Genomic DNA, 12,722 nt, shown 5'->3' on the forward strand with positions numbered 1-12,722 from the left:
TTACCACAGATAACTTGTGATAAAACTATTGAGGTATATTAAAAAGTTTTAAATCACCACTGTTACCTGTTGTAGAAAATAGTACTGACTTAGTCTAGTCTGTAACTGGTTAAAGTTTGGTGGCTTGTCAGTATTCAACTAGGTATGTATATAAAAATTAGAAAATACATATCTACCTGGATATGAATATTAAGTAGAACTTTTCCTTCTCCTATGTAATTTGTAGCTCATCTTTTATCTTTAATCCTTTCATAACTTGTTGCTGCAGTTTGAATTTCTCAGATGTTTATATTTGGACACACGGCTCAGAATACTTATTTAAACATCATTTAAACATCATTAGCTGTATATATTTTTAAAGTAGAATAAATAGTGGAAAGGGACTTGATATGCAAGTTTATACTAAAATTCCAACTGTGTGAAGATAACATTTAAAGATATTACTTTGCTAATAATCTAAACATTCTTTTTATTAAAGAAGCAGATGGTCTGGGGTTCACAGCTTTCATCCTGGCTTGATGATAATCAACTTTGAAAACACAGTGGACTGAAAAGCAATTAAAATTGCTTTAAGTTCTTTTAAAGATTTCCTTTAAATCTCTACTATCCAGTTTTGCTTCAGTTTGTAAATGTGTAACATGGTTAAATAGGACAAAGCAGACCCTATTGACTATTGTTTTCAAAAATTAAACAAATTGATACATAAATTATTTAGAGGGCGTTTTCATTTACTTTTGGAAAGAAAAATTTGTCTAAATGACACATGTTGGTTCTGCAGGATTGTACCAATCAATTCTTGTAGAATAAAAAAAAAAAAATCTTTCAACAAACTGACTTCACTTATTTCTGTCAAGATTTAAGTCTTTTTAAAGCTCCTTATCAACTTAGACCTTGGAGTGCAGTTTTGTAGCAAGAGAGTGATAATTTATTTCATATTTCATTGGAACATCTTAGGGACTGAGTAAGTTAAAGAAGAGGAATACAACCTCTAATCACCTCACTTATTAACCTTCTTTTTGGTTTTCTTACTGAAAGTTGGGGGGAAAGGAAGTTTAGCCTTCAATTCCCTAAAAAGCTTCTTAGTTTTTAGGTAAGGTAACATTTGGTTGTATAATATTGTTTTCTCAATGTTGTTCCCCCTTTATAATGTCATGGGGGACACTGGCTCCTAGGCACAAGTCTACAAAAGTAGCAGATAAGTAACAGTAATACAGGTTAACCATCAGTATTTTATTTGTGTTGACCCATTGCATCTTTGCAATAATCCTCTGAAGTAAGGATATTATTCCCATTTTACAGATGAGGAAATGGAGGTTAAGAAACCCACCTGTATATCAGTAATTAGCAAACTATATGAGCCATGGCACTGTGGTTCCAGACCCCTCTTTCTCAACCACAATGTGGTAGTACCTATAAATACCACTGAAGAGTGATCTCCGAAGGCTTAGCAATATTCCTCAGAAGTGGTTCAGTGCTTTGGTTTTGGAGTTATAGCCAAGATCAGATCATGATTGGGTGATCTCATACAAATGATCTTGTTAACTCCATATATTTCTGTTTCTTCATTTGTTATTAAGGTTATTTCTACTACAATGAGAATATAATGAGATATTTATTATAAAGCATTTAGGCTCCATGCCTGTCATATACAAGTGTTTAATAAATAATAGCTGTGTTTTTGTCATTGGTCCAATTTAATCTCTTGATCTAAAGTTCTTACTGTAACTGAAGCTCATACGGCTCTTAAATAATATGTAACAAATATAGAAGTCCATCATGTACATAATAATCTGCTAAGAGTTTCAAAAATGAGTAAGATAATCTGACCTCCAGGAACATAACAGTTGGGGGAGATGAGATAGCTATATAAGGAACTAATGTTAACTAAGTCATGAAGCAGAAAGAACTTGGTTTTTAAGATACCTACAGGGTGCTAAAGGAGCAACAAAATACACAGATCAAAAGACATACTCCTCACGGCATTTTGCTTTGTCCTCTTCCAGAGTCGGGAGGGAGCATGGTTTAGCTGGGCCAGCAGTTGAGTGAATCAATCTGTAAATCAGGGATGTCTATTTATTGGTACAGATCAAAAAATATGTTGTTACTAGTAAAGGTGATCTCCTGAATAACTTCTCCATCTTGGTTGTTTCCAAATTCTGGAGGAAAATACAGGGGTGTTATCCCTAAACCACAATATGTGCTAATTTTCAGTCTGCATTTCTCCATTTTATCCACAAGCTAGCATTATTAGGATGTTTGGTGAAATCTGGAAATAACACAGGGTCTGGCATAATCTGTTTTTAGTGCTGTAATTACTAGTGACTATTCCTACCTTGTGGCTCAGCTGGTAAAGAATCCGCCTGCCATGTGGGAGACCTGGGTTCGATCCCTGGGTTGGGAAGATCCCCTGGAGAAGGGAAAGGCTACCCACTCCAGTATTCTGGCCTGGAAAATACCATGGTCTGTAAAGTCCATGGGGTCGCAAAGAGTTGGACACGACTGAGCGACTTTCACTCACTCACTACTACCTTAAAAAGAGAAGGGAACACAGGAATTTCAGAAATTGTGGTTCACAGAGTAAAACTGACCAGTAATCTACCATCCACTTTGATGCATTTCATTTGAGAAATTGTGGTTCAGAGAGTAAAATTGACCAGTAATCCACCATCCACTTTGATGTATTTCATTTGAGAAATGTCTTTCAGTTTTTCTACAGATTAATGTATATATTTTTAAAGAATTGGTATTGTCTGTAACAAAGTTTTAAAACTTTTAAAAATTGTAAACAGGGTATTAAACATGTACAGCTTAAAGAGAAATAAAATTATAAAGCACACTCGCAATAACCCATGCTCAGATTAAGAAATGTAGTATTGCCAACACCATAAAAGGTTCTGTGTATCCTTTCCTGACTATTTCTTCATTAGCAATAACCAGTGTTTTGCTTGTAATGAAAATATTTTTTTTCTTTTTACTAGTTAAGTATGTTTGTTCTTCTCAAACTTTTAAAAAAATTTCCAATCACAAACTCAGTTTTTTATTAGTAAATACAAAATCATGTGTTTGAATATTTTGTTAATATTAAATTGCTGTCAGCCTGCCTGAATGCTTGCTTTCTGTGCATGCTTACTCACGTGCTTCTCTCCTCATCAGCAAGTAACAGTTCAGTGTGGTCACTGGACCATACTTTGAATAGTACTTATGTCTACATTCCTGAAAAATGTCTAAAAAATCAGGCAAAAGTAAACATTAATAAGTTTAATGGAATATTAAATTCTATTTAATAAATTAGATGTTACATATATTCCTTTGTGACTTTGTTTGGCAAAGTCACCCATGTTAATGCATACAGCTGTAGTTTCATTACTGTGTAGTAGTCCGTCATATAAATACACTAAAGTTACGGTCTTTTCTTCTGTGATGGCATTTGAATTGTTCCTAGATTTTTGCTGTTCTAAAGCCACTATGAACATTTTTGTATATTATGTCCTATTTGCACATACATATCATCCCTTGAGAATATCAGGGCTTCCCTGATAGCTCAGCTGGTAAAGAATCCACCTGCAATGCAGGAGACCCCAGTTCGATCCCTGGGTTGGGAAGATCCCCTGGAGAAGGGAAAGGCTACCCACTCCACTATTCTGGCCTGGAGAATTCCATGGACTACACAGTCCATGGGGTCACAAAGAGTTGGACAGGACTAAGTGACTTTCTTGAGGATACATCTAGGAGTGGAATGTTTGCTTAAATCTAACTTTTTAAAGCAATAGTATCAATTAGTGCTTTCACCAGTAACAGTGGAAAGTTCCACATTTGTGCTGTTAGACTTTTAAAACTTTAGAAAGTCTCCTGGGTTTGTAATGCTGTAAAAGCAACACTTAAGAGTTTGAGAGGAGCTTCCCTGGCGGTCCAGTGGCTGAGACTCCATGCTCCACACGCAGGGGGCCCGGCTCGGGTTCAGTCCCTGGTCAGGAAACTAGATCCCACATGCGGCAGCTAAGACCCGGTGCAGCCAAAGGAAGAAAGAATTTGAGAAGTGATTCGAGGAATAAAACCCACCCAGAAGTCTGTTATCCATTTTAATGTTTTTCAGTTATTTTTCTAGATACATGTATATATTTTTAAAGAAACTGCTGTCAAACCTCATTGTTGCTTCATACTTCTGTGAGGTTATTTTTTTCCTCACAGGTTTGTCTACCACATGGATTTCCTCTTTTGTGAAGTCCTTGTTCAGATATTTTGCCCATTTAAAAAAACTGAATGTCTTGATTAATGGGATTCCTTTATATATTCAGGAGATTAATCTTTTGGTTATAACTACTTCAAAAAACATATCACAGTTTGTGTTTATCTTTCTGCTTCTAATGAAATACACCAGTCTTTTCCCATCTTGTTGGTGTTTTAATGTGTTGTTGAAATATTTCTCTATCCTGAGGTCATGAATATCTTCTGTACTATGTTCTAAAATATGATAGTTTTGTCTTCTACTTGGATTGAATTTTGTGTTTGGGATAAGGTAGGTGTACAGGTTCGTTCCCGCACCCCTTAAAAACTCATCTTTCTGTTGATTTGCCATGCCAAATCTTTCATCTGTTAAACTTGCCCATGTTTATCTGAGTCTATTTCTGGGCTCTGTTTTATTCGATTAACATTTTGTTCATACACCAGTAACATGCTATCTTAATTACTAAAGCTTTAACAGTTCTTGATATTGGTAAAACAAATGTTTCTACCTTGTTCTTTAAGATATTGGCTGTAATCTGTTCTTTACACTTTTAAACAAAGTTCAGAGTTGCACAAATTTCAAAATAAAATTTTCAAAACAAAATCTGTTAGAATTTTGATTAAAAATTGTATTTAGTGTATGAACAGTTTCCTCTTTTGAACAGTGCATTTTCCATTGAATGAACCTCTTTGGATTGTTATGGTCCTTAGAGCCTTTGATAAAGATTTGTAATCTTCTTCATAGATGAGTTCCGTATACTTTTGTTAAGTTAATCTTGTTTTTTTATTTTTTCATGCTATTATAATCCTTAAATTGCTTATTTTTCATTTGTTGCTGATATGTGGAAACACAACTTTCAGATTGATTCTTCTATTCAGCACTTTGCTAAATTCTTTTCTCAATTCTCGTAATTTGTATATTCTTTTGGACTTTTCTGTATATAGTTGTATCATCTGCAAGTGATGACAGATTTGTCTTCCTGTTTCTCACACCTTTCTTTTCTTTGTTTTACTTGTCTAATTACATTTGCAGAGACCTCCACTACCATGTTGAATAGAAGCCATTTCAGACATTCCTGTTTTGTTTCTGTTCTGTAGGCATGCTTTCAAGGTATCCATAGACAGTTTATGATATTTTTACTAAGTTGGGAGATTTCCCTTCTATTCTTAGTTTGCAAAGAATTTTTTATGATCTAAAGGCTGTTGAATTTTATCAAAAACTTTTTCTCTGAATTTATTGAGGAAACTGATTGTTTGCCACCTTTATTCTCTTTATTCTTTTTATGTGGTCAGAGAATTGCTTTCCTATTATTAAACCAACCTTCTTCTGAAGTAAAACAAGTCTAGTTCATGATGTGATATTAGTTTTTGATAACTGGATTTGGTTTGTTTATCAAGATTACATATCCATATACAGTAAGTTAGAGAGTGGATTTCTTTTCCTAGTTTCTGGAGGAGCTTCTATAAGATTTACATTACTCTTCCTTAAATGTTTTACTACAAATCTAAGGTGAAGTTTGCTTGATTGGAGTCTGGTGTGGTTTTTGTGGGATGCCGACTTCATTTTTTTTTTAATTAGTAAGACTTTCTATTAATATGTAATACTGATAAATGGAATATTCCTGAAAGTCTGTCCATTTCATCTACATTTTCAAATTTATTAGCACAATATTATTCCTTCCTTTTTAAATTTTATGCCAGATCTGTACGGATGTCCTGCTTTTCATTCCTAATACTGCTATATGTAATATACAAATTTATACCACTGTGTAAGATATTTGTATCTTCTTTTTTACTTGACCAGTCTTACCAGAGGCTTATCACTTTTATTTTTTTTTTTATTAATCCAAAGAGCTGGTATTCCCCCCCCCCTTTTTATTGGAATATAATTGACATGCAGCACTGTATAAATTTAAGGTGTATAGCAGAATGATTTGACTTACATACATTGTGAGATGATTACCACAGTAATTTCAGTGAACATCCATCATCTCTTGTAGATATATAATAAAAAATTTTTTTTAATTTTTAAAAAATTTTTGTGATGAGAATTCTTATGAGTTCTTAACAATTCTGTTAGCAACTTTCATGTATAATATACAGCAATCTTAATTATATTGGTCATGTACTTTACATTCTTAGTGCTTATTTATCTTAACTGGTAGTTTATGCCTTTTGCCCACCTTCATTCAGTACCCCCTTCCCCCCGAGAACAACATCTCTGCCTCTGGTGACCACAGATCTGACCTCTTCCTATGAGATGGTTTGGTTGCTGTCCTACAGCACTATGCCCAATCCTGGTGCACAGCATAGTGATCCAGTATTTCTATACATTGCAAAACGGTCATTATGATGAGTCTAGCTGCCCGCTCTTACCATACAAACATGTTCTGTTATTATTGACTGTATTCCCCACACTGTACACTTCATCCCAGAGACTCATTTATTTTGTATGGAAATTTGTGCCCCATAATTTCTCTCACCTGTTTCATTCATCCCTCCACCCCTCTTCCCTCTGACAACCACCTGTTTATTACCTGTATCTATGCCTATTTCTGTTTTGTTTGTTCACTTGTTTTTTGGATTCCACATATAAGTGAAATACAGTATTTGCCTTTCTCTGTTTGACTCACTTCTTTATCCCATCTACCAGTTGCGCACATGGCAAGATTTCATTCTTTCTTATGGCTGAGTAATATTCCATTGTATATATACAAGAGGCACTATTTCCATTGTTTTCCTTGGTATATATTTAATGTCTGTTTCATTGGTTTCAGCTTTTTATGATTTTCTTGTTGGCTAGTTTGAGTTCAGGAAATATTAATAGTAAAGCCTCTCTTGCCATGGGGTGGCTACCAATCTAGAGAAATGAGTTGAGAAGCAAGAGTTGTATTTTCATCAACAAGAGTTGGAAAGACAAAGGTTGGGTTTGGTATCCACCAAAAGAGGTGAGACACCTGTTGCTCTAGACTAGAGCCCAAGGGCGCTACCCTGGAGTGAGGGTACAAACTTCCTGAATTTGACAGGGTAAGTTCTATCTTACGTCTTAAGGTATTTATTGTGTTTCTTCATGTTTCATCTTAAGTGGAAACACTGGTCCAAATGACCTGTTTTTTTATTTCCCACTTATAGAAGTTTGAGGTTACAACTAAGTCATGAATAAGATACACAGTCTCTGTGTTTTCATTCCCTATTGTACATCACCCTTGGGTGACTCAAGGGGTTCCAGATGATAACATCCTTTGGCCAGTGACCCATTTATTCATTAAACAAATATTTATTTAATGCCAAATATGCTCTATCTGTCCTTTTTTCTAGTAATAGGGATTCAGTGATAAATAAGAACCTAGTGTTTTGTTTTAAGAAAGTTTTTACATGAGAGTTTTTATAAGTCAGTTTTTATATGAGATTTTTTTTTTAACCTGAGGTAAACCCCTTAAAATTATTTGCAAGTTTTAACATATCTTTTAGTCTTCTGAAGAGAGTTTATAGTGTTTATCACATTCTTGGGAGTTTATGATTCACAAAGTTTTATTAAAGAATCAGTGCTCTATAAGAGTAATTTTAGCTTTTTTATATTAGTGCAAAGGTTTACATTCCAAGCCTAATTTGTAATTTATTCTGCATGGTGGGAATTGCAGAGCTAGATGTTGACTGACTTTAATAAAGCTTTCTGTTACTTAATAGACGTTTGACTGCCTACTGTCTGCTCCGCAGTGAGGATACTGAAGTAAATACAATAGTTTGTACCTACAAGGCACATGGACAAAGACTCCAAGCAGAAAACTATAAATCTTACCTAAAAACAATAGTTCTCAAATATTGGTGGTATAAGAATCACTAGTCAACTTGTAAAAAAACATCTTTCTCAGGTTCTTTTCCATGACCATAAGACTTTGATTCAGTACACCTGGACTGAATCTTGGCCACCTCCCCAGAATGCTGATGCAAGTATTTTCAAAACACATTTTGAGAAGTAGTAAACAAACAAAGTGAAAGTGCTGCACTCAATATGCCAGCAAATTTGGAAAACTCAGCAGTGGCCACAGGACTGGAAAAGGTCAGTTTTCATTCCAATCCCAAAGAAAGGCAATGCCAAAGAATGCTCAAACTACTGCACAACTGCACTCATCTCACACGCTAGTAAAGTAATGCTCAAAATTCTCCAAGCCAGGCTTCAAGAGTACATGAACTGTGAACTTCCACATGTTCAAGCTGCATTTAGAAGAGGCAGAGAGGAACCAGAAATCAAATTCCCAACATCTGCTGGATCATGGAAAAAGCAAGAGAGTTCCAGAAAAACATCTACTTTATTGACTACGCCAAAGCCTTTGACTGTGTAGATCACAGCAAACTGTAAAATTCTTTAAGAGATGGGAACACCTGACCTGCCTCTTGAGAAATCTGTATGCAGGTCAGGAAGCAACAGTTAGAACTGGATGTGGAACAACAGACTGGTTCCAGATAGGGAAAGGAGTATGTCAAGGCTGTATATTGTCACCCTGCTTATTTAACTTATATGCAGAGTACATCATGAGAAACGCTGGGCTGGAAGAAGCACAAGCTAGAATCAAGATTGCCGGGAGAAATATCAGTAACCTCAAATATGCAGATGACACCACCCTTATGGCAGAAAGTGAAGAAGAACTAAAGAGCCTCTTGATGAAAGTGAAGGTGGAGAGTAAAAAAGTTGGCTTAAAGCTCAACATTCAGAAAACGAAGATCATGGCATCTGGTCCCATCACTTCATGGCAAGTAGATGGGGAAACAGTGGAAACAGTGACAGACTTTATTTTCTCAGGCTCCAAAATCACTGCAGATGGTGACTGCAGCCATGAAATTAAAAGATGCTTGCTTCTTGGAAGAAAACTTATGACCAACCTAGACAGCATATTCAAAAGCAGAGACATTACTTTGCTAACAAAGGTCCATCTAGTCAAGGCTATGGTTTTTCCAGTGGTCATGTATGGATGTGAGAGTTGGACTATAAGGAAAGCTGAGCGCTGAAAAATCGATGCTTTTGAATTGTGGTGTTGGAGAAGACTCTTGAGAGTCCCTTGGACTGCAAGGAGATCCAACCAGTCCATCCTAAAGGAAATCAGTCCTGAAAATTCACAGAAGGACTGATGCTGAAACTCCAGTACTTTGGCTGCCTGATGCGAAGAGCTGACTCATTGGAAAAGACCCTGATGCTGGGAAAGATTGAAGGCCAGAGAAGGGGATGATACGGTTGGATGGCATCACCGACTCAGTGGACATGAGTTTGAGTAAACTCCGGGAGTTGGTGATGGACAGGGAGGCCTGGCGTGCTGCAGTCCATGGGGTGGCAGAGTCAGACACAACTGAGCAACTGAACTGAGCAGTAAACACGTTAGTAATACTACGTGCCTGCTGCACTATGTTCTACATTCTATATAATTTATGTGTGCCTCTCAACACTGCTCTTTCCCACTTCACAGATTAAGTAACTGACACACAGAATGATTAAACTGACTTGCCAAAGGTCAGACAGTTAGTGCTAAAACCGGGGTTCAAACGCAGATATCTGCAGGGGCAGGCGTGTTTCTCCCTGTGTACATGTAACCTCCCATTCTTGCAAAGGTAAGTGATAAGCTGACCTTGACCCTCAGTGGGCTCTCTCATCTCCAGAATCTGCCTGTAGGTTTTTGGCTAGTCCACTGGTCTGCTGTACACCTCACATGGCCATGACTTCAGGCTAACAGCTGTGAGCTTTCCCCATTTATGTCCTCCCAAGTTTTCAGTTTTTATGCCAGCACACCAGGTGTGGACTTGACTGAGAGCAGAATTTGGGCTCCTGGCCTTCATTGTTGGCCTCACAGTGGTGGCGCTGTTGCCCCAACAAAGCTGAGGCGTGTACGAGGGTCAGGAGATGAGAACAGTTAGTTCCTGCCAAGAATGCCACAGATTCTAACCCAGAATTCAGCAGGATTTTTCAAAGTGAATAAATGATTATCAACTTGTTTGAATTTGGTCAATTTCCAGAGCCCCTGAGTAATAGTTTTTAATTGTTTGGTCCAGTTTACATTTGTTTGAGGGGAGAGAATTTGATGGTATCTTTGGAATCACTGGAAGTCCCTCCTATCCATTTTGTCAGGTCTGGGATTTGATTTTACCCACATACAATGCCTGTTACTGTTTGATGGATTCTGGCAGAAGACACAAAACTCCTGGATCAGAAAAAAGGTTTTATTGCTTGTGACACCGCAAGCAACACTACTTTCAGCGTATTTGCAGTGATTCCTCTTGCTCAGAAGTCCCCTGGGAGAGACAGGAGGCCCAAGTCGATGCTACACATGCAGTGGGTCTGGGTCACATCTGAGCTTAAGGAATTCACCACTCTTAACAGCAAGCAGGAAGCTTGCTTGTTCTCTGTGGAGGGCGACTCTGCCTCATATCTCATGGTTGCCCACTGTAAATGCTACCCTGAGAAATGGCTCAGGTAAATGGTAGCCAGGATCTCGCACATATTAAGACAGAGGAACATAAGAGATGCATGGACAACTGCCTCTCCCAGTTTATCTCACCTAGTTGGTAGCCAGGATCTCGCACATACTCATTAAGACAGAGGAACATAAGAGATGCATGGACAACTGCCTCTCCCAGTTTATCTCACCTAGTTGATAGGGACAAAGCGTTAATACCTTTCACATTTTAAATGTCTTAGGACCTGTGGTGATATTTCCAATACTGCTATCTGTATCTTGTTTCTTTTTTTTCCTACTTAGTTTTACCAGTGGCTTATTAATTTTATTAATCTTTTTCAAAGAACTACATTTTGCTCTTGTTGGTCCTCTGTTATTTTTTCCTGTTTTTTTAATTTCTGGCCTTATTTTTGTTTTTTCTTTTTATTTGGATTTCATTCCCTGGGTTTTTTTTTCTCTCTGATTTTTTTTTTTTAACCACGCTTTTATTGATTTACTTTTCAATAAGGTTAAATCCTTGAAGAGTACAGCATCACATGGATTCTGTGTCCAGTGGCCTTTGTAAGAAGGTTGCTTTGGAATTTGGCAGGAGCCATGCCACTGTTTCCATGAGCGTGTTATGTTTTCCCAGATTACTCTAGTTTTATTAGGTTTTCCTCCAGGCATCACTGTGTGTGTTCTTTGCTTTGTACACATAAGCACATCTCTTGCCTAGATAGAATTCAGTTCATTTTGAGCATATACACCTTCAATTTTCAAGAGAGTTGTATGTTCCCTCTGGCTCCGTAGACCCTGCTAATAGCCAGCAAAGATGGCCTTGAACCACAGCCTGCCAGACGTATTTGTCGTTTTAAAAGTCCTGTTCCCAGCAGGCTCCCACGGGGCCCAAGGTGGCAGGAAGAGAACGGCTTGCTCCCTGATTGCCTGATGTTGTGGTTCAGATAAGTGACTCCCTGCTTTGTTTTCTGACGTGTGTTTAGGAACAGAAATTCCTCTCGTGTTTTAGCTGTATCCAGCAAGTTTTGATATTTAGCATTTTTAGTAATATTCAAATAAAAATACTTGAGTCATGTTGTGATCTCATGATCCATGGTATATTTTGAACTCTGCCTTTTAATTTCCAAGCATACAGGAGCTTTTCTTGTTTTTCTTTTTGCTTTTTTTTTCCAGATTAGTGGTTAGTGTAGATATTCACTTTTTTTCAATCTTTTGATTTGATTTGATTTTGCTTTGTGGAGATTTTCTCAGTGGCCAAAAATATGATCTGATTTTGTTAATGTTCTGTATCTGAAAAGAATATTCTGAAATTGCATTCGTGCCATAATCTATATATGTCAATGAGGTCAAGTTCATTAATCATGTACAAATCATTTATGCCCTTACTGACTGAGGTGAGTCTGCTGGACACATGTAAGATATCCAGGGAAATGGTAGAGTAAGTGAAAGAGGACAGTGGATCAACATCCTGAAAACACCAGCAAGGAATGCCTAGGGTTTCAGGGGTGGGAAGCCACAGGAAAAACATCCTACATGTCAGAGAAGCCATCTCTTTACTGACTTAATTAGCACCCCTCCCCACTTTACTCTGCTTTCTTCCATTCATTCATTCATTCTTTTCAGTGAGTAGATCTGAAATTGTAAACAGCGCCCCTTGTCTGTCTCCTGCTCTAGACTGCAAAAGCTCCGTGAGGACTGGGCAATGTCTGCCTTGTTCATTGTATCCCTAGTGCCTAGCACATCAGTTCAGTTCAGTCACTCAGTCGTGTCCTACTCTTTGCAACCCCATGAATCAAAGCACGCCAGGCCTCCCTGTCCATCACCAGCTCCCGAAGTTCACTCATGCCGGGGACCAGCCCCGGCTGATCCAGGGTATTCGAAGGAGAGACGGCTAGGCGAGGGTCAGGGAATAACTGCTTAATTACACTTTAATTAAGGATACAAAGAGTAATAGAATAAAGATAGCTCAGTGAGGAAATTCAGTGGAGAGAAGAAGCTGAAATAAGGATAGCTCAGTAGGAAAATTCAGTGGAGAAAAGAAGCTGAAATAAGGATAGC

The 12,722-nt window shown here is 37.4% G+C and overlaps 1 protein-coding gene and 1 pseudogene across 1 annotated transcript in view; one reads left to right on the forward strand and one right to left on the reverse strand.

Annotated features, from left to right (window-relative positions):
• The window catches only part of LOC102406411 (TIR domain-containing adapter molecule 2), a 46,265-nt gene that overhangs the window by 11,401 nt on the left and 22,142 nt on the right, over positions 1-12,722 (forward strand). The gene's annotated exons all lie outside the window — the stretch shown is intronic.
• Positions 10,222-11,669, reverse strand: LOC112577842 (annotated as a pseudogene).

Source organism: Bubalus bubalis, chromosome 11 (genome assembly GCF_019923935.1).
Source record: "Bubalus bubalis isolate 160015118507 breed Murrah chromosome 11, NDDB_SH_1, whole genome shotgun sequence".
In the NCBI taxonomy this organism is placed as follows: domain Eukaryota; kingdom Metazoa; phylum Chordata; class Mammalia; order Artiodactyla; family Bovidae; genus Bubalus; species Bubalus bubalis.